The sequence below is a fragment of the Adiantum capillus-veneris genome, chromosome 5 (assembly GCF_014529385.1).
Source record: "Adiantum capillus-veneris isolate H3 chromosome 5, ASM1452938v2, whole genome shotgun sequence".
NCBI lineage: Eukaryota > Viridiplantae > Streptophyta > Polypodiopsida > Polypodiales > Pteridaceae > Adiantum > Adiantum capillus-veneris.
Window position 1 is genome coordinate 32,048,228 of NC_140935.1, and position 27,330 is coordinate 32,075,557.

The window sequence follows — 27,330 nt, forward strand, 5'->3', positions numbered from 1 at the left end:
ACTCACACATGATACTTTGTTACTACCACGTTCTTATCACAATTAAAATAATAATTCCTTTTATTTTTCATAACAGTATTTCATTAAAACAACCCTTCAAAGCAGTATTGAAAACATTCTTTTACAAACAAATATCTTTAGACTTAAGACAAGGTACTGTCAATCTAAAGTATCTCTGACTAGTACTGGCTTGTCTCAAGAACACCTTACAAGGGTGAAAAAACGGCACCCATTTCTTATTCATAAAAATCGGGGTGGAAAAAGACATCACCCAAAGTCCGGGCACCCATACGCCAAACCATTTTCCCATACAACCGGGCGGTTCCCCCAGGATAAAAACGATATCCTAAGTAATATCCAAAAACATACACATGCACGGGGTAAAGACTCCACGTACATGGAGGTAACCGACTCATCCATGGCTGACTCGCCATCATTATTCATCACCTGGAGTAAAATATTCCAAGGAATCAGAGGTGTCTTCAGATAAGTTGTCTTAAGGATGATCAATCATTTTTTCCTAGATCAACCAGTCTTAGCCCAAACAATTCTTTCCTAATTACAAACAATGCTCGTTGGTTTCTTGGAAGTTACCTTCTGTTTTCGGTCAATATTCCTTTTCTAATTCTTACCCACTCCTTACGTATGCAATGTTAACTTATAAAAGAACTTAAACTATTTAAAGACTTAATTGAATAATGAAAAGCCCACTGGGACCGATCAGCCATCTACTGCTGCGCTCGCGCTTGAAGAATCTCCTCCGTAGGCCTACTACTAGGCCTAGCAGCCTCATGATCATGGATCGCCCTAGTCCTCTTCTGAGTTGTATCGTCCTCATCGGACTGAGGATTTCCCCGGGTCCACTTTGGAGCCATAGTGATAGCGTTATAAAAGGATACTTAATCGATTAGAGAATTAAACGAATAACCTCTCATATTTCTTTTATCCAAAAATAGGGATTTTTGGACTTAGTAAGTATCTTTGATAAATATCTAGGTGAGATATTTTTTTCTTAATTTTTTGTAGTATTATTGTGCTCCAATAATTATCCCATCATTATCAAAGCTATTTTACTAATTTCTTTATTTAATTTCTCTTCAAAAACATCCTAATTTAGCTTTATTAATTTATGAATTACTTATCTGCTCATGGGCTATTAATTTTGGGTGGATTTTAGTGTATTATAACCCTGGTACTTATCTTGCTAACTTATAAATTGATTTGCTAATTTTCCTTCTCAATTTATAGTCAAATTCAAACCATATTAGCTAAGGTAATTAGCTAAAATAATTATTTGTTCTTAAGATAATTACTTTGACTTTCTAATGTTGTTTTCTATCTTTGGTAATTATTATGCAATTATATAAATTAATATGCTAATTTTTCTTCTCAATTAATAGTCAAAATCATACAATATTAGCTAACGTAATTAGCTAAATTGATTATTTGTGCTTAAGATAATTATTCCAACTTTCTAATATGGTTTTTCATCTCTATTAATTACTATGTAATTGTACAAATTAATTTATAAATTTCCCTTCTCAATTTATAGTCAAAATCAGACAATATTAGCTAAGGTAATTAGCTAGACTAATTATTTGTGCTTAAGATAATTATTCCAACTTCCTAATACTATTTTCAATCTTTTGAAACTACTATGTAGTTATAGAAATTAATTTGCTAATTTTACTGTTCAATTTAATTAGATAAACTAATTATTTGTGCATGAACTAATTATCTCAGGTTCCTAATAGTGATTTATACCTCCAATAATTACTATATAATTATCTAAGTGATTTATCTAATTTCCCCCTTTAATTTATTCTTAAAAACAGATAATTTCAGCCCAATTCATTAGATAAACTTATTTTTATGCATGGCCTAATTATCATGGCTTTCTAATAGTGATTTCTACCTCTGATAACTACTATATAATTATCTAAGCGATTTAGCTAATTTCCCCCTTCAATTTATGCTTAAACACAGGAAATCTTAGCCTAACTAATTAGATAAACTAATTTTTTGTGCATGACCTAACTATCCTGGCTTCCTAACAAGGTTTCCTAGCTTTGATAGTTACTGTGTAGCTAACCAAGTGTGTTAACTAATTTTCCCTTGATTTTGTAATTAAAAACAGTTAATTTCTATCTAATTAATTAGGTAGATTACTCAAAAAATTAAGATCCAATTTCCTTGGCTTCTAGATAGCATAACCAAGCTCTAAAAATTATACTATAGTTATTTAGGCTTAAATACTGTTTTTCTTTATAAATCAATCTAAATTTATTTATTTTCAGCTTAATATACAGTACTTAATTATTTAGATTATTGATCAAGCTTAAGAAATTAGTGATCAACATCTTAATGATAATTTAGAAAGTAGTTAATAATAGGGAATACTTAATCTCTTTAATTCATAGTTTATTAGAAAAAATAGTAAAAACTTAAGCTATTTTCTTAATTAACCGAAATTGAACTAAGTACCTTGATTAATTACAAATATTTTTTTCTCTCTAAGTAATTTTTGAGAGGTATTCTCTTATACGCAAGAGAAATCTGCCAGGACTTTGAGTCTGAGTTCAATTGTGAAGAGGGGGGGGGGCTATTTATAGTTTTTTAGGGCTCATAGGCTATGTCTGGTAGTTACTTGCACTTCAAGGAATCCCCTAGCCTCCCCCTAGATTTACCTGCTGCTAAATCAGGCTTGGGCAGGCTCATCACTGCTCCACACAACCCCCAGATACACCAAATTGATTTCTGTTGTTTTTCTAACCTATTACAGCCTTAATTTATAAAATATATGTAAATATCTAGAGAGTTCTATGATAAAAGTCTTTTGTAGCAATGATTACCAAGACTTTACAATTTACTTGGTTAATTCAGTTAATAGTATAAATTTCCAGTGGCCATAAAAGTAGCAGTTTTTATCGAAATTCAGTTCTGAAAATTTCTAACCGTAGTAAAGTCATGATTACGGTTCCAAAATTACCAATACTTGCCACGGTCGGACAATTGTACATTGCTTTTTCAATAATCATATCAGTTTGATTAAGCTTTACACAATCTTTAAGGTTTCAAAAACTGAAAATCTTACAATCATTCAAACTTAAGGAATTGAGATGCCCTCATCTCAACCGAAACGGAGAAAATCTTTGAAAAGTGATACTTCGTCCTCCGTGTGGCATCTTCATTGGGGTAGTCCTTTCATTTTACTAGATACTCTCTGATTATATTTTTCTTCTCAATTTATATTCAAAATCAAATAATATTAGCTAAGGTAATTAGCTAAACTAATTATTTGTACATGAACTAATTATCTCAGGTTTCTAAAAGTGATTTCTACTTCTGATAATTACTATATAATTATCTAAGTGATTTAGCTAATTACCCTTTTTAATTTATGCTTAAAAACACATAGCCTTAGCCTAATTAATTAGATAAACTAGTTTTTTGTGCATGGTCTAATTATCATGGCTTCCTAACAATGATTTCTAGCTCTGATAATTTCTATATAATTATCTAAGTGATTTAGTTAATTTCCCCCTTTAATTTATGCTTAAAAACCAAAAAAATAGCCTAATTAATCAGATAAACTATTTTTTTGCGCATGGCCTAATTATCCAAGTTTTCTAACAAGGTTTCCTAGCTCTAATAATTATTGTGTAATTAACTAAGTGTGTTAACAAATTTTCCCTTCATTTTATGATTGAGAATAGTTAATTTTTATCTAATTAATTAGGTAGATTACTCAAAAAATTAAGATTTAATTTACATGGCTTCTAAACAGCATAACCAAGCTCTAAAAATTATACTATAATTATTTAGACTTAAAAACTATTTTTCTTCATAATCAACCTAAAATTAATCATTTTTAGCTTAATATGCAATAATTAATTAATTAGATTATTGATCAAGCTTTATAAATTAGTGATCAGCAGCCTAATGATAATTTAGAGAGTAGTTAATAATAGGGAATGCTTAATCTCTTTAATTAATAATTTAATTAGAAAAAATTAGTAAAAACTTAAGCTATTTTCTTAATCAACCAAAATTAAACTAATCACCTCGATTAATTACAAAGAGTTTTTTCTCTCTAAGTAATTTTTGAGAGGTATTCTCTTATACGCAAGATAAATCTGCCAGAACTCTAAGTCTGAGTTGAATTGTGAAGAGGGGACCTATTTATAGGTTTTAGGGCTCATAGGCTGTGTCTGGCACTAAATACACTTCAAGGCAGTCCCCCACCCTCCCTCTAGCACCATATGTTGCTAAATCAGGCTTGGGCAGGCTCATCACTGCTCCACACAGCCCCGAGATACACTAAATCAATTTTTGCTAATTTTTTGACATATTACAGGCTTAATTTATAAAATATCTGTAAATATCTAGAGAGTTCTATGATAAAAGTCTTTTACAGTAATGATTACCAAGACTTAACAATTTATTTAGTTAATTTAGTTAACAATATAAACTTCCAGTGGCCATAACAGTATCAATTTTTATCATAATTCACTTATGAAAATTTCTAACCATAGTAAAGTCATGATTACGGTTTCAAAAATACAAATATTTGCCATGGTCAGACAATTCTACATTGCTTTTTCAATAATCATATCAGTTTGATTAAGCTTTATACAACCTTTAAGGTTTCAAAAACTAAAAACCTTACATTTTTGAAGATGTGTCTTTTATGCTTCTTAAGTCATTTGGTTTGAATTGAATACTTCAAACACTAAGTCAATCAAGCATGTGTCTTTTATGCTCCTTAAGTCATTTGGTTTGAATTGAATACTTCAAGCACTTAGTCAATCAAGCATGGAAGCCATTGATGCCTCTTGAGAGTTTATCTTTGAATTGAACACTTCAAGAAACTTATTCATTTTAAGCATAAAAATCACCTCAAGCTTCGGGCAAGGTTCCCACAAACATTTTAAGCACTTTAGTTAGCAAGCTGACAAGCACCTCATGCTTGGGTAGGGCTCCCACCTCAAGGTCAATCCTAGATTGCTTAAGGTCAAAGGACTGCTTAAGGTCAAAGGACTTTTTAACACTAACTTTTGGAGGTATTTAATGAAGCTAACCCTAAGGTCTTTAAGCTCCATTAGGTAGCATTTCTTTTTAACATACCATCTCTCATTTGTACCCCTTTAACCTTGGCCCCGTGATGAGACAGATCCATAAGCACATGTCTATATTCTAACCCTTGTTCCCGTTTATTCTCCCACATTAAATGATCAATTTAATATGAGAAAATCATTTGGATTAGTTAGATATTAGAGTTTATAACATTACCTCTCTCTGGAAATCATAGTCTTCCTCGACTATGAGGTAGAAGAGATAAAGTCTTAGTCATTAGTCTACATTTCTTAGCGGGTAGAGGATCCCTTTTTCACCCTGTGACATCATTTTAGAATGGATGACTAGTCCATTTGGTGCTTGGGAGACGTAGCTACCACAAGCATGTCTACTCTTTAGTCCATATCATACTCTCAAAGTAGAGTGACAAATTCTGCTTGGTGTTTGAGTGATTCTAAACATGATTCTAAGCAAGCATACTATTTAAATTTGTGCATAAAAAAGGATTAGTCTTATAAGACAAAAACATTGTTCATTTGAGAAGCATTTACATTTGCTTACTCTAGTGCAGCATTGTAAGCATTGACAAGGTTAATACTATCCTTAAGTTGTATTCCTTGCATCCATCTAGCATCTTCAAAAGAATAGTTTTTGAACTTAATAAGATACCGTCGGATAATCTTACCATGCCATAGTACCTTGTCTCCATGCCAAAGGATAGCTTTAGGTTGTAGCACCTCTTCTTGGTCTTCGATTTCTGGAGGGTCTTCAATAATCGGTTCTCTTGGTAGCTCTCCTTTTAGTGCTTAAGTAGGCTCACATAATGAAAAGCATTGTGTGTGAGCCAATGGTTGGGAAACTTGAGTTGATAAGCCATGTCATTGATTGGCTTCAAGATTTGAAAAGGACCATAGTGTTAGGATATAGGCGCATGTGCCTTGCCCGTCCGCCCAGACTCTGGGCGCCCACTGACTTGTATACCTTATACATAGCATAAGTGTATAGGGGGCTGCTCACTGATTGAGTCTCCCCACCCATATCTATGTGTCGTGTGCTCTTCTCCTTCCTCTTCTCTCCTGCACAGTTCCTTCACATAGTATCTTTTTGCTAATTTAGCATAATACTTTTGATGGACCATAGGATTTTTGCTCATAATTTTCCTCAATCGAGCTTTGGGAAACTTAAGTAAGACCCAATCATTTTCTTTGAACATTAAGGCCCTTCTATGCTTTTCAGGAGAAACTTTTTGCCTTTGTTGAGAGATGGATATAGCCTCCTTAACCTTTTGAAAAGATTTTTGTAGGTCACAGCTATACTCATCGGCAACAGCGAAGATCTTCCCATGTACTTTAAGTAGCAAGGGACTTTTAGGTCTTCCCTCTATAATCTCAAAAGGTGCTTTTTCTGTAGTAGTATGGACAGTATTATTGTACGCATACTCTACAAGGGGTAATCTCTTCTCCCATTGTGAGTGTTCATCTACTTTTGTAACATAAGTCTTTAGTAGGTCGAGTATTGTAAGATTGGCTATCTCAATTTGGTCATCCGTTTGTGGGTGATAGGCCGAAGAGAAATTCAATCTTGTACCTAGATTTTCAAAGAGACCTTTCCAAAAATTACTGGTCATTCTAGGATCTCTATCTGACACGATGGATGTTGGTAATCCATGGTGTTTGAAAATCTGAGATATGAAGATGGTTTCCATTTGTTGTGTCTTAATAGTCTTTTTGACAGGAATAAAGTGTGCTTGCTTGCTAAACCTATCGACTATTGTCCATATTCCCATGGATAGACTAGGATAATCCATGGATATACTCTTCCATTGTGAATTAGGGATTGGAAATGGCTGGAGTAATCCAGGTTTCTTCCCTCTATTATACTTAGTCTTTTGGCATACCACACATTTTGAAACACTCTTGCATGTCCACTTTCAGGGTATGCCTCTATGCCCCGCATAGGGAGGAGCATGGGATTGATACATGACTTTCTCACGAAGGGAGTGGGTAACACATAGCCTATTGCCATGGAGAAGATAACCATCTTGCAAGGTGAATGGTTCCTCTTTCTTCCCCAAAGCAAGGGCTGGCATTACATTTTTAAAGTCAGGGTCAGTAGCATATTCATCTATCATTGAAGATAGATCATTGTGAGTTGCTATAATCACTGCATTGACTCTTGATCATCGTGAAAGTGCATCAACCACTTGATTGTGCTTACCAACACTGTGAGCAATATGAAAATAAAATTGCGAAAGAAAATTTTTCTACCTCATTTGTTGTCAGAAAGCTTGGTTTGCGTCATGAAGTACTTGAGACTTTGGTGATCTATTTGTAAAATGAATGGAGTCCCCAATAAATAGTGCTTCCATGTGTCTAGGGCATGTAGAAAAACTAAAATATCTTTCTCATAAATGCCCAAGACCCGTTCATTCGTATTGAGCCTTCGCCTCTCATATACTATGGCATGCCCTTCTTGAAGTAAGACTGCTCCAAGGCAATCACCACAGGCATCACATTGGACCTCAAATGGCTTTGAGAGATCTGAAAGCATGAGGATTGTTCAAAAGAATTTTTCTCCTTAGCAGCCCATGAATACTTAACGTTCTTCTTTGTTAAGTCATGTAATGGTCCTGCTATTTGAGAAAATTTTGTTATGAAGCATCTATACTATGCACACATACCAACAATAAAGCTTCTTAGTTCATGTAGAATCTTTGGATTACGCCATGTTTTTATTACCTCTAGCTTCGATGGATCCATATGAATACCATTTTGAGAAATAATATGACCTAAGTATTGAATCTCTTGAAGGAAAATTTCACTTAATTTTCTTTTGGTTGAGAAAAAGCTTGTTCTCCCTCAATGCTTGAAAAATCACTTGGAGATGTTTCTTGTGTTCCTCCAAGGACTTGGAGTAGATGATGATACCATCAAAGAACACTCCATTGAACTTATAGTAGGGTATAAATATTTTCTCCATCAAACGATTGAATGTGGCAGGTGCATTGGTCAAGCGAAAAGGCATGACTAGAAGATATTCATAAAGACCAAATGTTGTACGAAACACAGTCTTTAGGATATATTCATCCATTATCCTTATTTGATGATATCCACTTTTAAGGTAAATCCTACTGAAGTAGGTAGAGCCTTGTAGTTTATCAAACAAATCTTCTACGCGAGGCACGAGAAATCTGTTTTTGATAGTGATATGGTTATTGCTCGATAATCCACACACATACGGTATGTACCATCTTTCTTTTGCACTAAAAGGACTGGAGAACAAAAGGGAGAGGAGATAGGCCTGACCATCCCTTTGTCTACCAATTCTTGTACTTGCCTCATGATCTCCTCTTGTTGAGCTTGGGAAACTCCATAAGGAGGCTTGTTAGTCAGTGAGATTTCTTTTAGGAGCTCAATTCAATGGTCATCATCCCCTCGTTTTGGAGGTAAGTTCATAGGGATATCATCGATGAAAACGTCTTCGAATCCATTTAGAAAAGTAGACAAGTCTAACTCTTCGTGATTCGTACCATTTTTATTTGATAAACCATTAGCGTCATCAGTGGATTCTTTGACAGAGATCATGTATGGAAAAATCAAGCTTTTCATTGACTTATCAAAAGCTAGTGAATTTACAAGTGGTATAGTACGACTAGATTTATTAGCATCTATTTTCCTTGTAGGTAAAGTAGATTCTCCTATCAGGGAACTTCATGTTGGCAGCCATGCAATCAAACCATGGCGCTCCTAGGATAGCTTCCTCATGTTGGAGAGGAGAGATGAAAAAGTCTTCTTTGTCGACATATCTTTGGACATAAAGCCTCAAATTCCCAATCAAGGGAGTAACGGAGGCTTGTTGTCCCTTGAAAGCTGTGTCAGCCGTTACAATATCTCCCATCTTGAAAGCTTGAATGCCCAACTTGGTATCCAACTCCATTGATATGAAGTTGTAAGTAGATCCAGGGTCAAACAAGATGAAGGCATCATGCTCCCTTACCTTTTCCAAAGCATAAGAGAGAGATGATCCTCTGTAATGAACATCCTCTTTTGGAGCTTTTATAGTGGAAGCCCTAGGAGTCTCATTGCGAGCATTTTTCTTGGGGCAAGAACGATAGCCATGTCCTTGCTCCCCACACTTAAAGCACTTATGGTCCTTGAAAAAAGTTTCAAGCTCTTCATGAAAGAGTTTGTTTTTACCTTTGTAAACTCCCTTCTCCTTGGATCTATTTTTGTTGTTGTTGTTTTTGTTGTAGGAAGTGTCTTGGGAAGAATTTTGGGCATTGGTTTTCCCCTTTGCATCATTTTTGTCTTTGTTTTCCATGGGTTTGAAATTCCGTCTAGCCCCTTGTTGGAAATTGATACAGGAAGCAACCGTGGTGTGAAGGACTACTTTTTTGATAGAATCAGGCCGTTGGGAGTTTACATAATTGACCATTTCTTCAGGTAATCCTGCACAAAATTGTTGCTTTTGCTCGGCGAAGTCTATCTTTTAAAAAACAGTAGCCTTGAGATGTAAATCCCAAAACTTGTCCACATATTTGTGAATAGACTCATGTGAGAGAAGCTTCAAACTGCACCATTCGGTAAGTACTTTGTCCTTTGCATCACTTGCAAGGAATTGCTTCATGATGGAAACTCGTAGAGTTTTCCATGTCTTTGGGGCTTCACCCTTGCAACGAAGGCTAGCCCACCATTGACGAGCCGATTTTTGGAAGTGCATAGCTACATAGTGTAGCTTCTTGGAGGACTCCGTGAAGCCCTCGTCTCCAAAGGCCACATCAAATTGTTGAATGAAGGCCAATAATTTGTCGGTGGTACCAAAGGTGCCATCATAGGTGAGAAAAGAGATACTCTTTCCTCCCTCTTTGAACTTCTTGAGCTTTTGTGATCTTCACCATGCACGGTATGATATGGATATCCTCATAGGTGAGAAAAGAGATACTCTTTCCTCCCTCTTTGAACTTCTTGAGCTTTTGTGATCTTCACCATGCAGGGTATGATATGGATATCCTCCCCTCTTGTATTCTCTAGGAGAATAGCCATATCTTTTATTAGGAGAGGAGGAAGGTGAAGAAGAAGGAGAAGAGGGTGATCTCTTTCTTGACCTTTTCTTCCTTTGTTTCCTCTCTTCCCTTTTGGAGTGACAAGGAGAAGGACTGTGTTGACCATTTTCTCATGGGAGGAGTTGGCGATCGTCTAAACCGTCATCTTCGTGGAGCCACATCTTCAGAGGAACTTAGGGATTCATTACTTTCTTGTTCTTTGGATTCCTCCTCTCGTATGGGAGAGAGTCTTCTTTTGGGGGTCTCATCAACATGCCTCCTAAGCTCTCTCTCCTCTTGGAGAGGAAGGGAAATCCCATAAGCACGAAGTTTTTGAGTAACTTTGGCTTGCAAAGTAGGGCTGCCCATAGCTTTTGATGCAACCTATTAACAAGATAATTGATAAACATGGGGGCATCATCATTAGCACCTTCATGTGCAACATCAAAGTTATCAATGTTCATTCTACTCTCTTGGTTTGTCAGCCATGCTAATTATACTTATGTGTTTACTTAGTGTAATCTTTGGCAATTCAGAACCTTAGTTGTTACTCCTCTTAGCCTTTGAGATTAAGCACTTAAGTATCTACACCCACGGCTCAAACTGGTTAATTATAGAGAGTAGTAGGGTGGTAAAGCCATAGGCAAGTCTAAAAAGACCCCATTACTATGACCAAAGCTCCCGAGGTATGCAGCATATCCCACATAGTGGGATCAACAAAACCGATAATAGATCCTAGTCCCACTTACGCTAATATAGTTAATAAAATCAACCATTAATAAACTATTGAAGGACCTCTCTTCTTAAGAAAGAAAAGAAAAACCAAATACTCTGATACCAATGTAATGGAAATGGCCTATGAACTTTGAGAATAGCGGAATTAAGAGAATTTGAGTGAGCATTTTTGTGAGATTACTTTGAGAACATAGAGGGTGAGCTTAATTGATGGTAGCAACGTAAACATGGTACTTAATTAACTTGGCATGAACAATACTTTTGCAAGAGAGAGAGTATTAGAGAACATGACAATAGTTGAGGACCGGATTTACTTGGAGCCGGTCCCCCCTCCGAAAGGCGTTTGTATTATAGATTCTCCCATCAAGAGAGATTTGATACTATACAATCTTTGTGTTCCTTGTGACCTAGGTGATGCAATGAAGATGGAAAGCTTCATGCATCACAAGCATACCATAAAATTTGCAAAAAACATTAACTCTCCCAAGCCTCAGTCCCAAGGCCTCAAACACCTTCGAAGGTGGAGAGAGCTAGGGGGGAATGAGGGTAGGGAACAGGAAGAAGAATCATCCATAGGAGAAAGAAATAGTTCCTCACTTACACACAGTCTTCTTGCTTAGCATAGCATAATAGCATAGTAATGAAGATGAAGAAGATGGCAAGGTTAAGCATCGAAGCATGACTCTTGGTTGGATTTGCATTCCATAGCCAAGAGTGTTCGAGTAGGCTCTCCACTTCTCAACAAGCTTGGAGAAGGAAATGGAGATCATGCACTTTGCACTCCACACAATGAGAGAATGTGTGTGTGGGGGGAGGAGAGTATACCCCCCTCTCATAATTGGTCCACACCTCTCTCTCTCTCTCTCTCTCTCTCTCTCTCTCTCTCTCTCTCTCTCTCTAGTAATATTTATATATATCATTTGGAACATGTGTTCTCTTTTTTCTCTTTGAGAGAAAGAACTTAATTATTTATTTTTATGAATCTAAATTCTCATTCGACCCTTTAAAGCCTATCCAATAGGATTCAAGCACATCATGAGAGCCACATGTGGAGAATTTTTTGAACATGTGTCTTTTATGCATCTTAAGTCATTTTGTTTGAATTGAATACTTCAAGCACTTAGTAAATCAAGAATGTGTCTTTTATGCTTCTTAAGTCATTTGGTTTGAATTGAATAATTCAAGCACTTGGTGAATCAAGAATGGAAACTGTAATGGCTATTGCCCGCAAAGGAGCAATAGGCATTACGGGAATGATTACCTGCGACTACATTATATGAACATCAACACATAAAATGACGATATAAGACAGTACACAATACACAGGCATAGAACACCGCTTGCTTCATTCATGTGTGATCCAGACACAGAGTTACAACAGTAGATGCCATGAATATCATAGAGATTGGTTGGGTTACATCAAAAGACAGGTATGCCCCTCCATATACAACCGCTGCTCCAGTGCAGATCGAGAACAGTGCACACACTCCTGTCCCATGATATCCTATGAAGAACTGCCGCCATGGCCGTCACATACTGCATGACTCCTGATCCGCAGTGTCAAGACCTCCGCAAGACCGCAGGACCGTATGTGCGGCTAATGCCGTAACACTTGGCATGCACGGTGGATTGCGCGAACCCACACTCAGTCCCTCTGGTTGGAAGGTTCTAGTTGTTTCTATTCAACCTGTTCTGGTGAAGAGGAAATATCAATGTAGCCAAAGCCTCTAAAATCTGCAGTATGTGCCCAATAGACCTCATCCAACAGATATGGGTCTATCTCAATATGTTCCGGCCAAGGAGCCCGAGGAATAAACTGCGTTGACAAAGAAATAGATTGCGGCGCCTGTGGAAAAGGAGCAAGAGGTGTATGTAAAGGATAATAGCGAGAAAGGTATCTATTAAGAGCATACCAAAATGGAGGGCAAGGTGGTAGACTAAGAGAGAAAGAATGAGCCAAGGTCTCCACCCAAAAGCAGACCCTGCGCCGCTCCTTACGAAATCGACGAATCATTTTTTACAAACAAGATACATGAGCCTGGGCTTCAGCACAATCCTCTGTAGCTTGCGCCCAATCAGCAACATCAAAACCCTCGGGAACAACACTCTTACCTCTGTCAGTGTTGGATGACTCAGGTTGCTGCACAACAACCTGCTGAGTGGGTGGCTGTGCTTTCACCTCAGCAGATAAGCGTGTGCTCTAGCTTTGTAGTTGATTGTCCAAAAAGACACGGAGATCCTCTTGCATCTCTACTGCCAACACATCCAAATCATTCATATTGATCATTACATCACCAGGGTGTGAGGCTAAGTATGAGGCAACGCTATGCTACGTTCTCAACTGAAGTAGTTCATGTTGAATAGAAGCCACAAACACGGCATTAGCCCCTCGTAGCATTTGTATTTCTGCATCCTGCTGGCGGGTTGTTGCAGTCAGCTCTTCATTCTGATTGCACAACTCGGCAATGCGAGTCTGCGAGGCCGCTACCTGCGCTTCCAGCTCATTTCCTCTTCCCTCTGTATCGGGGGCTGGCCAGGCCGCACGAATAGACTCTGCAAGTCTACTCAAAAAAGTGTCGCACGTCTGTATTTGGTCAGCAGGGGTTTTTGCAGTAGCCTCTGAGGGTTGCGCTGCGGGAAGTGTACCTCCCTTCAAGGTAGCCGCATTGGTAGTTCCAGAAGTTTTCGGTTGCGAAGGAACATCCGCAGTCGGAAAGCCCATCCTCAGCGGAGTAGCACTTGCCACTCTCTCCTGCATTCGGCGGCGCCAACGTGCCACCGCAGAATCCTCCGGTAGAAGAGATGCAGTCGTCGGAGGTGGTGTAGAAAATTGTTGGTCCTCCCTGCCGCGCTTGCGGTTTGCTGATCCTGCACCTGCAATGGCCATCTCTGGGACTCCAGAGGATACCACTATTGTCGAAGGACCCAAAAAATCCCCAGTGCCAACATTCTGCTGCTGTGTTTCCCCCCTTGTAGGAACTGCCAAAATTTGCGGTTGCGACAAAGGAGCAACAGTCCCTTGGACCACCAATCTATCATCTTCAAAGTGGCATAGAGGACGCAGGGCGAGAGGAAAAACTTCCCTTAGTGGAAAGATCAGTGTAAGCAGTTGGCCAACTTTTGTATTGGTTGGGGTATTTCGCCCCAACTGTGCCATCACTCTTTGGCATTCTTCCAGAAGTCTTTCTCTGACAACAGCTGCCCAAGCCACTGGCCCAAAGTTGGCCGAATGCAAAACATTTCTGGCCCTGGTTGAGATGGTATAGGTTTTGGCCTGTAGCAAAATCGCCTCGAGAAACCATCGATACGTATCCCTGGTTGCGACATCTAACAACCCTGAAAGTTTATATTCACCTTTTACTTTCAAGCCAAACTTCTGCTCAACATCTGCAGCAGGGATCACATGAGACGCGCGCACCACGCCATCGTTGGGCAAACAGCAACACCTGGAGATCCTTTCGGCTGTCAGTTGAATTTGTTGATTATTCAGCACCACAATATCTCCAGCAGCCAGTTGCTCAATCAAACCTGCAGCCTGCGGGTGAATAGGTATCCCTTGCTAGTCCAAGTTGGCGAACACGCGTAGCCGCAAGTCTTACAACCAGGCGTCCACTCGTCGAAGAGCGAGCTGCTGTACGGGAGTGAAGGGGATACATTGCAGGAGAGAAGCCGTCATGGCGATGATGAGATGAAGGAGCAAAGAATATAGAACTAAGGACGCGCGACACACAAAATAGGAGAAGCACAATAAGAATCGTCTGCATGTAGTAACCCTCTCACAATGAGTTCCCAAAATAGGGCGATCCACGGTGTCGCAACCATCATAGCTCCTTTCCCGCTTTCCAAGATTGCATGCAAAAGAATCCCCAATCATGATTAGGGCGGCTTCCAGCTCTTATACCACAGCAAAGGGGCACTGAATCGGGGTAGGTGAAACATAATGGCGCAGTCTGAAACCATTGACCGACACAGAAATAACCTCCCCCCGCAAATCCGCCAAATAAAAAGAGATAGACCCGCATGCTTGAAAAATCCAGAATGGTCCTGAACACCGTAATTTAAGCTTCCCCGGCATCTTCCTGAGATGGGAATTAAAGACAAGGACCAGCTGTCCCCGAACAAATTGCCGTGCTTTCAAACGATCCATCCATTTTTCCGCCTAGACTACAGATCCTGCAACACCGCAAAGCTATTTAACCGCTCTTCGTCTAGTTCCTACAAAACATCCAAACAATAAATCACAGAATCCTCCGAGAGAAGCGGATCCGCAATCAGCATCCGCAGGCTCGAAATCACATGCTCCATCGGGGTGATTGTCTCCATGTCAAATGCCAACTTAAAAGGAGTCAATCCTGTTGCCACTTTATAAGCTGTCCGATAGGCCCATAATGCGGAAGGAAGTTTCACATCCCAATCTGTTCGATGCATATTCACTAACTTTGTTAAAATCCGAATCAATTGCTTATTAGTTGATTCTGCTTGCACATTCGCCTGAGGATAATATGGAGAAGATTTCCTAAGCAACACAAAATAAAACCGTAGCATTCTCTCCATCACCTTATTAAAAAAATGACTACCCCTATCACTAACCAACTCAATAGGGCAGCCATATCTAGAAAAGATATCCTTATATAAGCATCCAGTCACAGAAACTGCAATATTATCTCTCAAAGGCCATGCCTCCACCCATTTGGTGGTGTAATCCGTGGCTGTCAAAATATACTTATTTCCTGTGTGAGCTGCAACTGGTTTAAAAGGTCCAACAAAATCCAAACCCCACTTTTGAAAAGGCTCCAAGGGTAAAACCGGCTGAAAAGGCATTCTGGACCTTTTGGTAGGTTGCCCTAATCGCTGACACACATCACACTGCTGCACATAATTTCTCGCATCCTGAAACAATGTGGGCCACCATAATCCTGATTGGAGAACCTTTCGAGCTATGATTAATGCTGCAAAGTGACCTCCCGCAATACCGGTATGGACTTCTTCCAATACTACTTCCTGCTCCTGTGGTAGCACACATCTGATACATCCGCCACCGTACGATAATAGAGCTTCCCCATAATAATCTCAAAATTCCTGCTTCTGATAGCCATACATTTCCTCTGATGGCTGGACAAGAAGGAAGGCATTTCGCCGCTGTCAAGAAAATGAAACATCTCCTCATACCATGTCCATGGGATGCTAGGGATGACCCTTGCCTGTTGCGGAACTGCTATATCCTCTGCAACGACTCCTGTTAGAAACAGAGACGCATTCGGAAATTCATCAGACCTCAAAGTCAAATTCCTGCAGCAAAAGCACCCATCTGGCCAATCTTCCCGTCAAATTCTGTTGCCTTACTAGGTATAAAAGAGCCGAATGGTCCACATGGAAGAAAAAACGTCGGCCCAACAGATAGTGCCGGAATTTCTTCACTGAATAAATCATCCCTAAACATTCCCTTTCGGTTACTGAATAATTTCTTTCTGCGGATGATAATCGTCTACTAGCATAATAGACAGGACGGAACCATCCTTGACTTTGTTCCTGCATCAGCACACTGCCAATAGCTCGATCCGAAGCATCCACAAACACTTGAAAATCCTGACCCCAATTCGGAGCAAGCATAATCGGAGCTTTGGATAGCTGAAGTTTTAATCTCCGAAAAGCCAACTCACATTCCGGTGTCCATTCAAAATCTATAGCATGTGCTTCCTGAGTAATCGGGATTGCCAAATGCGCGACAAACCGCAAATGCCTCCCATGCCAACGAGCTTGACCCAGGAAAATCTGACACTGTTTCTAGTTCCGCGGTGGAGGCGCTTCCATAATTGCGGCAATTTTATCCGGATCCACGGAAATACCATCTTCAGAAATTATATGCCCCAATAGCCTGCCACTGCAAACAGCAAATGCACACTTTAAAGGATACTGAATTTTACCTCTCTGCACTTCATAAAGCATAACCGTAATTGCCTCAAATGCTCCAATTGCGCTCCAAAAACACTGAGGTCATCCAGAAAAATTCTCATAAAATCCGTCAAATAAGGACCAAAAATTTGGAACATATCCCTTTGAAAAGTTGAAGGCGCATACTGCAATCCGAACCACATCACTGTGCAGGCAAACACACCCCATGCGGTAATAAAAGCTGTTTTTGGCTGATCCCGCAATGCCATTCGAATTTGGTTATATCCACTAAACCCATCCAGAAAAGTATACATCTCATGTCCTGCTACATCATCCAAAATGGAATCCAAGAATGGAAGAGGAAAAGGATCTGGAACAGTAGCCACATTCAATTTCCGATAATCCACACAAATTCGGATTTGCTTGTTTTTCTTTGGTACAACCACAATTGGAGAAATCCACTCCGGATTATCAATAGGGGTAATAAAACCCACTTTCAAAAGACGATCAATTTCCATCTTAACTTGCTTTGCCACATTCGGATTCATCATGTATGAGTGCTGCTTCACTGGCACCGCATCCGGTTTCAGATTTATCGTATGCTGATAAAACTTAGGATCCAATCCCTGCATATCCGCATATTCCCATGCAAAAACATCCTTAAATTCTGTCAATAACTTGATCAAATCATCTCTAAAACTTGCCTCAAGCTGTCTATTAATGTATATGGGCTGCGACTCCGCTTGCTCCCCAAGAAAGACCTTCTCTAATTCATCTTCTTTAACCCTTGTAATTTTTTCCATCTGTGCCTCAAACGCACGTTCTTGCTGAATAACGTCCTCCAATGATTCAGGACTTGGAAGCACTTGTTGTTGCTCCCCTATTCCTGCTGGAGTTCCTGAAACCCCCACGGAGTTCCCTTTCAGAACCAGAGAAATATCCGTAAGATATAAAGAGACCAAATCCGGATTGGCTTTCAGAAATTGTTCCTCTTCATCCTCTTCTAATCCTTCCACCATATTTACTGTTTTTGCTATCACCGGCCATGCTGCCTGAACTGGTTGTTTGCATGTTCCCAACATCACCCGCACTTTCCTTTTACCCTTCTTTACTGTAGGCATATTTGCTTCTCAATTATGCTTTACCCTCGCGTGTCGTAACCCAGGTCTCCCCAAGATAATGTGATAATCCTGATTATGATCTTCAATATTCAAGACTACTAAGGAAACAGCAAAGGATAAGCCCGCCACATCCAGGACAATGCCCCGAAGTAAACCTACTGGTTACACTCTTCTTTGATCTGCCATGCGGACTACAAAGGGTGCAGGCTCCCAATCACTGAGGCCAAAATGCTCACACGCTGCCTGAGTAATAATGTTTACTCCAGCTCCTCCATCCAATAGTACCTTGTCAATGTATGTTCCATGGTATCTAACTGAAAGCTCCGGAATGCGGATATCCGTGATCCTATTTGCCGGCAACAAAGGAGCTGAATCATCCTCCTCGCTTTCAACTTTCCCGATGGCGACTTCCCTCACTCTGTGGATGCTTGTCGCAGCAATGCATTATGAAAATTCGCGACCAATTTCAGCAATGAACCCAGAGGTACTTGTATTGGTGACGTGAGGACCTCTTTCCAAACTGAATTCCAATCCTCTTCTTCTCTAATATCATCCTTATCCTTATTTCGAGCTTTTCCTTCCTTTATTTCCAGGCCCACAGTCGATGGTCCTGATAACTTCACTGGTGGTGCGGATTGTGGCAACCAGGACACAGTCTTTTTCCGCACTTCTTCCTAAGCCGTCCAATCCGGAATCTTTACATCGGGTGTTGCAACCACATTTTTACCCGATCGCGTGATTAATGAAACCACTGGATCAAACTCCTCCAATCCTTCAATCTGAACCATAGCCACACTAGGTTGTTTCCCTGCAATGCGTTCCTGCTTCTTCCGATCGTATTCCATAGCTTCAGTACACTCGTATCGCCAGTGTCCGTTCCCCAAACAGAAAAGGCATGTCTTGGGGCGATTAGGATCTCGGCCACCTCTTCCGCGACCTCGTCCTACCCCTTGACCCCGTCCTCCTGCTTGAACTTGCAAAGGCGTCTCTGATGTATGAGCATGAGCCATCGCCACAGCAGGCTCTTGTCCCTGCCCTATCTCTGGTTGTTGCCAGGTAGAAGAGTCTCCTCGACTCCAACGACCCCGGCCATTGAAATAACATTCCATTGTATTATGGGTATTGGTCGTGCAAATGGCACACCACTTCTGATTCATTGCGCACTCCTGAGCAGCATGGCCCGGATTCCGACACAGGGTACACCATAGTTCCTTCAGACTTTTAGCCACCATAGCCGATTCCGACGACCCGAATGAAACACCTTTCCCGTGACGCTGGGATTTTTTTCGAGGTGTCTCTTCTGATTCCTTCCCCGAATCGTTGTTGCCTGAGTCTGAGGAATCTGATACTGCGGATTCCGACTCCGAACTATCACTGCCACTATCTTGCGACTTCCGATGAGATTTCTTCCTGTCTTTTTTCTTTGATTTCTTTGGAGAGTCCGTATCCTCTAAAGCTTCTCCTGCTACTACAGCCCTAGCAATTACATTATCCAGTGGAGTAGTTACCTTAACCACTATTGCCATAGCCGTTCTGAGATCCTTATTGAGCCCCCGCAAAAAATAATCATTCAGTACTTTGGCTGCCGGCCTTTGTGCCTGCGGTACCCTCTGCAAAAGCATCCGAAATTTTACAGCGTAATCCTCCACTGGCAATGACTTTTGCCGCAGCGTTCGAAGCTTTTCCAAATGTTGAGGGACTGTCTTTTCCATTCGAAACCTTTGTAGAAACGCTGTGGATCCGTCAACATACATCTCAAAATGATCATCACAGTATTCGGACAACCATTTCGCAGATTTCCCCGAAAGTGTAGATTCAAACACTGACTGTTGATGCAGAGGAATCACCACCCCAGGATGATTCAAATGTGCATCAGGGTCTTCGCTCGAAAGACCTCAAAATCGACTATACTTAATCTGAGGATGAGCCATCACCCCTTGCCCAATTGTACCTTCTCCCAGAAAAAGCTGACGAGCACTAGGAGGTGGAGACAGTGGCGGAGACACCCCCGGACTGCTTACCAGAGACGGTGGTGGAGCAACCTGTGTGGGTGAGGGTGAACGTACGACAGGAGGACATGACTGACTGCAGGGAGTATGCCTCGCTCACCGCAACCGCCTACAACGCACCGGGCTTGGTGATGGAGATACCGATTCCTCAATCTACGGTGAAGAAAAAACAAATTCATCCGAACCACCTCTCCTCCGACGTCTTCCTACAATTGGAGCCACAGGGTCAGGCGGACCCTGCGACCTAGTGCGTATGCATATTCATCGCAGGTCGTCCATCACGCATCGTGGTCGCCAGATGTAATGGCTATTGCCCGCACATGAGCAATAGGCATTACGGGAATGATTACCCGCGACTACATTATATGAACATCAACACATAAAATGACGATATAAGATAGTACACAGTACACAAGCACATAACACCGCTTGCTTCATTCATGTGTGATCCAGAAACAGAGTTACAACAGTAGATTCCATGAATATCATAGAGATTGGTTGGGTTACATCAAAAGACAGGTATGCCCCTCCATATACAACTGCTGCTATAGCGCAGATCGGGAACGGTGCACACACTCCTGTCCCATGATATCCTGTGAAGAACTGCCGCCACGGCCGCCGCATACCGCATGACTCCTGATCTGCAGTGTCCAGACCTCCGTAGGACTGCAGGACTATTACCATATACATGTGGTAGTGATGTGTGTGAACACACTAGGACCGCCGGGGCATTTTTTCCCTCTTTAGGAGGTTTTTTCCCCCGAGCATTGTATATACGCCCATCACTCTAGGGCTATCTATCTTCCATTGCACACTAAGTAATACACTCTCTATTGTGTGCCTTGAGCTTCCTTCGTCTTCTCCAAGTTGTGTGTGCTTCTCTGCAACCCTAATTCCAACAATTGGTATCAGAGCAGGTCACGTCCTCCCGGGGTTAGTCACTAGCTGCTCCAGCACACGCCTTCTCACTTTCTCCGATTTCAGTGAGCTTTGGCGAGCATTCGCAGGTCGACAAATATTTTGGGATAGCTCAAAGAGCTGGGTCTGCTCAGAATTTTGATTTGGGCTCATTTCGGCCTCCGTTTCTAGTACAGGCAGTACTGCACAGGCTATTTCGTCATTTTGCGCAGAATTTCTGTCAGTGCCAATTTCTGCATAACATGTGCCTTATAGTCTTCTACGGTTTGTGCTGTATAGCACAGGTTGTTCCCGCTCCGTTTCTCCTATTTTCGGGCAGTTTTCACATCAGGTGCAGCATTTACCATGGCTAACAACAACAACACAAATGTGTTCAAGATGTTTGCTGTTGAGGACAGGTTGGATGGGGACAACTACCCTATGTGGTCTTATATGATGCAACATGTTCTTGTGTCAAAAGGTGTCTGGAACATTGTGCAGGGCATTGATGTACGTCTTGGTTCTGAGGATGTAAGCGATGTTGAGGATGTTGCAGGTCTTGCTGCAAGGATTGCAGTTGTTAGAGTTGTTTTGCTTACGGCAGAACAAGCTCGTTGGGATGTTAAGGATGCGCAGGCTCATGCATTGATTGCGTTGTCTGTGAAGCGCACCATTGTTCCTCACATCCGTTCAGCAAAATCTGCAAAACACGCTTGGGATATTCTAGCAGGTCTTTATGCAAGCCGCAATGAGGCTAAAATTGCTCTGCTACGTAAAGAGCTGGAGTCGAAGATTATGCATGAGGAAGATGATATGGACACTTTCCTTGCTAGTGTCAAGGATATCAATGAGCAGCTTATTTCTGCAGGTGAAGTCATTTCTGACAGTTCCCTTGTGCAGAGTGTTCTTGATGCCTTACCAGATTCCTACCAGACTTTTGCTAGTACTTGGAGACTGATGACCCAAGGAAATCCTGAAGTTGTCAAGTTTGATGCATTATGCACATTGTTGTTGCAAGAGTCACTTCCTAGAAAAAACAGGACTAGGCAGCGTGCAGTTGAACAGGCCTTTATTGCTTCTCAAAGAAAGGGTGGTAACAGTAATGCAGCCACTTCTTATGGTTTTGCTGCGAGTGGCAAAAATTATGTTCCCAATGCTTCTGCTGGCAGTACTTCGTCTGGAAATTCTGGTGATAAGGGCAAAAAGAAGATGCGTTGCCATTATTGTAGAGCCAATGATCACTTGATCAAGTCGTGTCCTAAGTTGAAGGCCAAAGAGGCTAAGAAGAAAGAGGGTGGTTCCACTGCAAATGCTGGTTCCACTACAAATGCAGCCATTGTTCAATCTTCTGTGAGAGGAGACTGTGTTGCTGATGTTGATGCAGAATGGGCTTTTAGCGCAGAGTGCACTTACAATCCTGTTGTCCATGATGCATGCTTGTCAGTCGTTGCTGTAGATTCACATGTGTGGTATTTCGACAGTGGTGCTACAAAGCACATTACCTCACATCGTGAATTGTTTACCTCTCTTGAGTCTGTCCCTCATGGGAATTCAGTCACTTGTGCCAACAACGCCTCTTATCCAGTTCAGGGAGTTGGAAAGATTGTGCTCACTGCTACTAATGGCAGTTCCTTCACACTTGTTGATGCACTTTATGTACCTGGGATCAAGAAGAATCTCTTGTCTGTATCCGCACTTGCTAGACTTGGACTTGTAGTCAAATTTGTGGATGACAGATGTACAGTTCATGATCTCAGTTTTGGTGATGAAATTGTTGCATCTGGGCTTTTGTGCCGTGGGATGTATAAGCTCACTTTGTATGACAAGTGTGGACAAAATTTTACAAATGCTGTTGCAGATTCAAGGGCTATTTCAGATGCAAAACTTTGGTATGCACGTTTTGGTCATCTGAATTTTGCCAGTTTGCTGCGTTTGCAGAAATCTGACATGGTTGCTTCTTTGCCACCTCTTGAAGCACCTGTCAAACATGTTTGTGAAGGCTGTATTTTGGGTAAGATGCAGCGTTCTAAGTTTCCAAAGGATGGTTCAGTTCGGGCCACATGCAGGTTGCAGCTTGTGCATAGTGATGTTTCTGGGCCCATGCAAACTCCTTCCTTGGGCAATTACCTATACTTCGTGACTTTCATTGATGATTACTCCAGGCATGCATGGTTATTTCCGCTTAAAGTGAAGTCCAAAGTTTTTATGTGCTTCAAACAATTTCTGGCTATGGCTGAAAATGTCTCGAAATGTACTATGGGCACCCTCCGTTCCGATCGAGGGGGGGAGTACATGTCTCATGAATTTAATGCATTTCTGGCTAGTCGTGGGATAAAACACCAATGTACAGTGCCTTATACACCTCAAAAAAATGGTGTTGCTGAGAGGAAAAACAGGTCACTGACGGAAATGGCACGATGTATGGTAAAAAGTCAAGCTTTACCACATTCTTTTTGTCTTAAGGCCATCATGTGTGCCACTTATGTACTTAACAGGTATCCTACGAAAGCTTTGCAGTCTATTACTCCTAATGAAGCATGGCATGATAGAAAGCCTTCTATTGAGCACATGCATGTTTTTGCTGTTTGGCATATGCTTTGGTGCCACAAACACAGCGCAGAAAATTGGATGATAAGGCTGTCAAATGTATTTTGTTGGTTATAGTGCTGAAAGCAAAGGTTACAGGTTTTATCATCCGCAAACAAAACGTATTCTAGTTTCACGAGATGTAGTGTTTGTGGAAGATTCTGTTCAGCCCTTGATGTCATGTACTAGAGACAAGAATGTAAGCTCACAGGACATTTATGACACTTTGTTGCCTCTTTTCAGTGGTGGAAATACGAATGTAAGCTCCAATGAGGCAAATGTACAGCCTATGGGGGTTTCTGAAAATGTTACAGATCAGCCTATTACTGATGTAGATGTACATGATGTACTTGATGAGGAAAGGGGTGAAAACGAGCAGGCTAGACGTATGCCAAAATGGCTGGTGCACACTTTGCATGACAGTAAATTGGATGCACCTTTGTCTAGTCGTACTCGTTCAAGCTCTCGCCATGCATCTTATGCATCAGATTGTTATGCTTTGGCTGTGTCTAGTTTACATGATGTTGAGGAGCCTCTATCTTTTGATGAAGCACAAAATTCAGAAAATTGGATGGCTGCCATGCAATCAGAATATGATGCACTTATAGAAAATGACACATGGACTTTATGTGATTTGACTCCTGACAAAAAGGCCATTGGTATGAAGTGGTTTTACAAGTTGAAACGCAAGCCGGATGATGAGATCGATCGCCATAAGGCTAGACTTGTTGCAAAGGGTTATGCACAACAAAAAGGCATAGATTATGAAGAGACTTTTTCTCCCACTTGTCGTATGACTACTGTGCGTTTTCTATGTGCATTGGCAGCTCATTTTGGTTGGGATGTACATCAATCAGACATTGTTAGTGCTTTCTTGAATGGTGACATATTTGAGGAAGTTTATGTAACGCAGCCTCGCGGTTTTGTCATAAAAGGACAAGAGGACAAAGTGTGCAAATGTAACAAGGCTTTGTATGGGTTGAAGCAATCTCCTCGTGCTTGGTATGAGAAAGCTGACACTCATTTGGTCAATCAAGGCTTTCGTAACAGTCCAACAGAAAGCACATTGTATGTAAAGCGTGAGGGTGATGTATTTCTCATAGTGGTTCTTTATGTTGATGATTTGCTGATCACTAGACCAAATGAGAGACATATTGCTGAATTTAAGGCTGATTTGAATGCTACTTTCAAGATGAAAGATTTGGGGCTGTTGCATCATTATTTGGGCATACAGTTTAAGCAGTGTGATGGTGGTATTGCCTTGTGTCAGAAAACTTACATAGAGACATTGCTATGTAAGTTTGGACTTGAGGATTGCAAACCTATTGCCACTCCCATGGAAACAGGTTTGAAGTTGAGTCTACATGATGCTGGCGATCCTGCTGATGTCACTCTTTACCAAACTACTGTTGGCTGCCTCATTTATGTATGCAACACGAGGCCGGATATTCATTTTGCAGTCTCACAAGTCAGCAGATTTATGCATAGCCCAGGGTCTAAGCATTGGCAGGCTGTCAAGAGAATTTTCCACTACCTTAGTGGCACTTTACATCTTGGCTTGTTTTATCCCAAGGGGGGATCATTGCCGCCAGACTTACATGCTTTTTCGGACTCAGATTGGGCTGGCTGTTTTGACACGCGAGTGTCCACAAGTGGTTTTTGTTTCATGCTTGGCAGTTCATGTATATCATGGTTGAGCAAGAATCAACCTACTGTGGCCACTTCGAGTTGTGAGGCTGAGTACAGGGCAGTCTTCACAGCTACGGTTGAGTGTGTATGGCTCAGACGCCTTATGGCTGATTTGGGTGTTGGACAGGACACTGCCAACACTATCTACACTGATAGTCAGAGCGCATTGGCAGTTGCGAGGAACCCAGTTTTTCATGCTCTCACAAAGCACATTGAGGTGCATTACCACTATGTCAGGGAGAGGCTCTCAGCAGGAGAGATCATCTTGGCTTATGTGCCAACACAGGACAACCTTGCAGATCTTTTCACAAAGGCATTGTCTCGTGAGAAGCTTGAAGCTTTCCGCAAAGCTTTGGGCTTACTCCCCTTTGTGGACTGATCATGTCCTCAGGGCATGGCACTTCCCTTTACTCATGTGCCAGCTCTCGTTCACCGCATCACTCCAGGGGGGATTTGTTACCATATACATGTGGTAGTGATGTGTGTGAACACACTAGGACCGTCGGGGCATTTTTTCCCTCTTTAGGAGGTTTTTTCCCCCGAGCATTGTATATACGCCCATCACTCTAGGGCTATCTATCTTCCATTGCACACTAAGTAATACACTCTCTATTGTGTGCCTTGAGCTTCCTTCGTCTTCTCCAAGCTGTGTGTGATTCTCTGCAACCCTAATTCCAACAAGGACCGCATGTGCGGCTAATGCCGTAACAGAAACTATTGATGCCTCTTGAGATTTTACCTTTGAATTGAACACTTCAAGAAACTTAATCATTTTAAGCATAAAAATCACCTCAAGCTTTGGGCAAGGTTCCCATAAACATTTTAAGCACTTCAGTTAGCAAGCCGACAAGCACCTCATGCTTGGGTAGGGTTCCCACCTCAAGGTCAGCCCTAGCTTGCCTAAGGTCAAAGGACTTTTTAACACTAACTTTTGGAGGTCTTTAATGAAGCTAACCCTAAGGTTTTTAAGCTCCATTAGGTAGCATTGCTCTTTAACATACCATCCCTAAGGTCTTTAAGCTCCATTAGGTAGCATTGCTCTTTAACATACCATCTCTCATTTGGACCTCTTTAACCTTGGCCCCGTGTTGAGACAGATCCATAAGCACATATCTATATTGTAACCCTTGTTCCTGTTTATTCTTCCACATTAAATGATCAGTTTAATATGAGAAAATCATTTGGGTTGGTTATATAGTAGATTTTATGATCAACATTCAACTTTTCTTCTACCTTATTTGACATAAAAATTTGGGGAAGTAGTGTTGGATCCTTGTTGCACACTTTGCAAGATCTAATCACGTACTTGATAAAGCATGCTTTCTAACATCTGTACACCATTCTGATTTGACAATATCAATGGTTTTTTACATGCCGAGGTGAGCCCCTTGCCGATCAATGTGGCATTCTTCTATGATAGCTGTCAGCTGCTTAATTGGTGCAATTGTAGGGGAGGCATCTTCAAGAAGATCTTGGTCGATCCATCATGTTTGGGTCCTTGAATATGTAGATTTTCCTTCATCATGTTCCATCTCTTTATGTCATGGACACCTATGTTTTGAAGTGTAGCAATACTTGGGCTGCAAATGCCCTTCATATCTTGAAGCATTAGGTCGTAGCTTGCTCAATCAAAACTAAATCACTAGTGATAAAGATGCAAGGATGGATCATGAGATTGGATCCTAGGTTTCACCATGTGGATTGAGTCCCCACTTGAGGCCCCACTTGGTTTCTTTTGAGGGAACTGGGCTCCAGCTTTTGGATGGTCGGCATTGCTTGAGTTCCCTTCATTCAATCAGCCATTATTAAAGCCCAAGGAATCCTTAGAATTTGGGCTTGAATATGATTCACATTTGTTGCTCACCTATATACCCTCATTCAAATTAGGTATAGGCCCATCAAGACCATATTAGTGAATTTGAGAATTTGAGAATTCCCACTTTCAAAATGAGCTTAAGATTTTATCACATGGCCAAATCTTATCCAACACTTTGAGAGCATGGGTCAAAAGACCTTTTCAAGTACTACCTTGTGGAAGGCTTTGGTCTTAAAAAAATAGTTTGAAATTTGTCGATATGGCCAAATCTTCAAGACATTGGTGATTCTTAAATTGCCTCTAAAGTCTTAACCTCTCTAATTCAATGTTCATCCATTTTACCCTTCATGGCTTCCTCTTCTTGCCACGTCACATTGAGATCGATGTTGTAAGTGTCTTTGATCCTCTCTTTGCCTTGCATTACCTCCTCTTCCATCCAACCTACATTCTGGTCCATCCTCTCCCTCT

The 27,330-nt window shown here is 41.0% G+C and overlaps 1 pseudogene; it reads right to left on the reverse strand.

The window, feature by feature from the left end:
- The window catches only part of LOC147457095 (uncharacterized), a 41,260-nt pseudogene extending 13,941 nt beyond the window's left edge, over positions 1 to 27,319 (reverse strand).
- Positions 27,320 to 27,330: the final 11 nt, after the last annotated feature.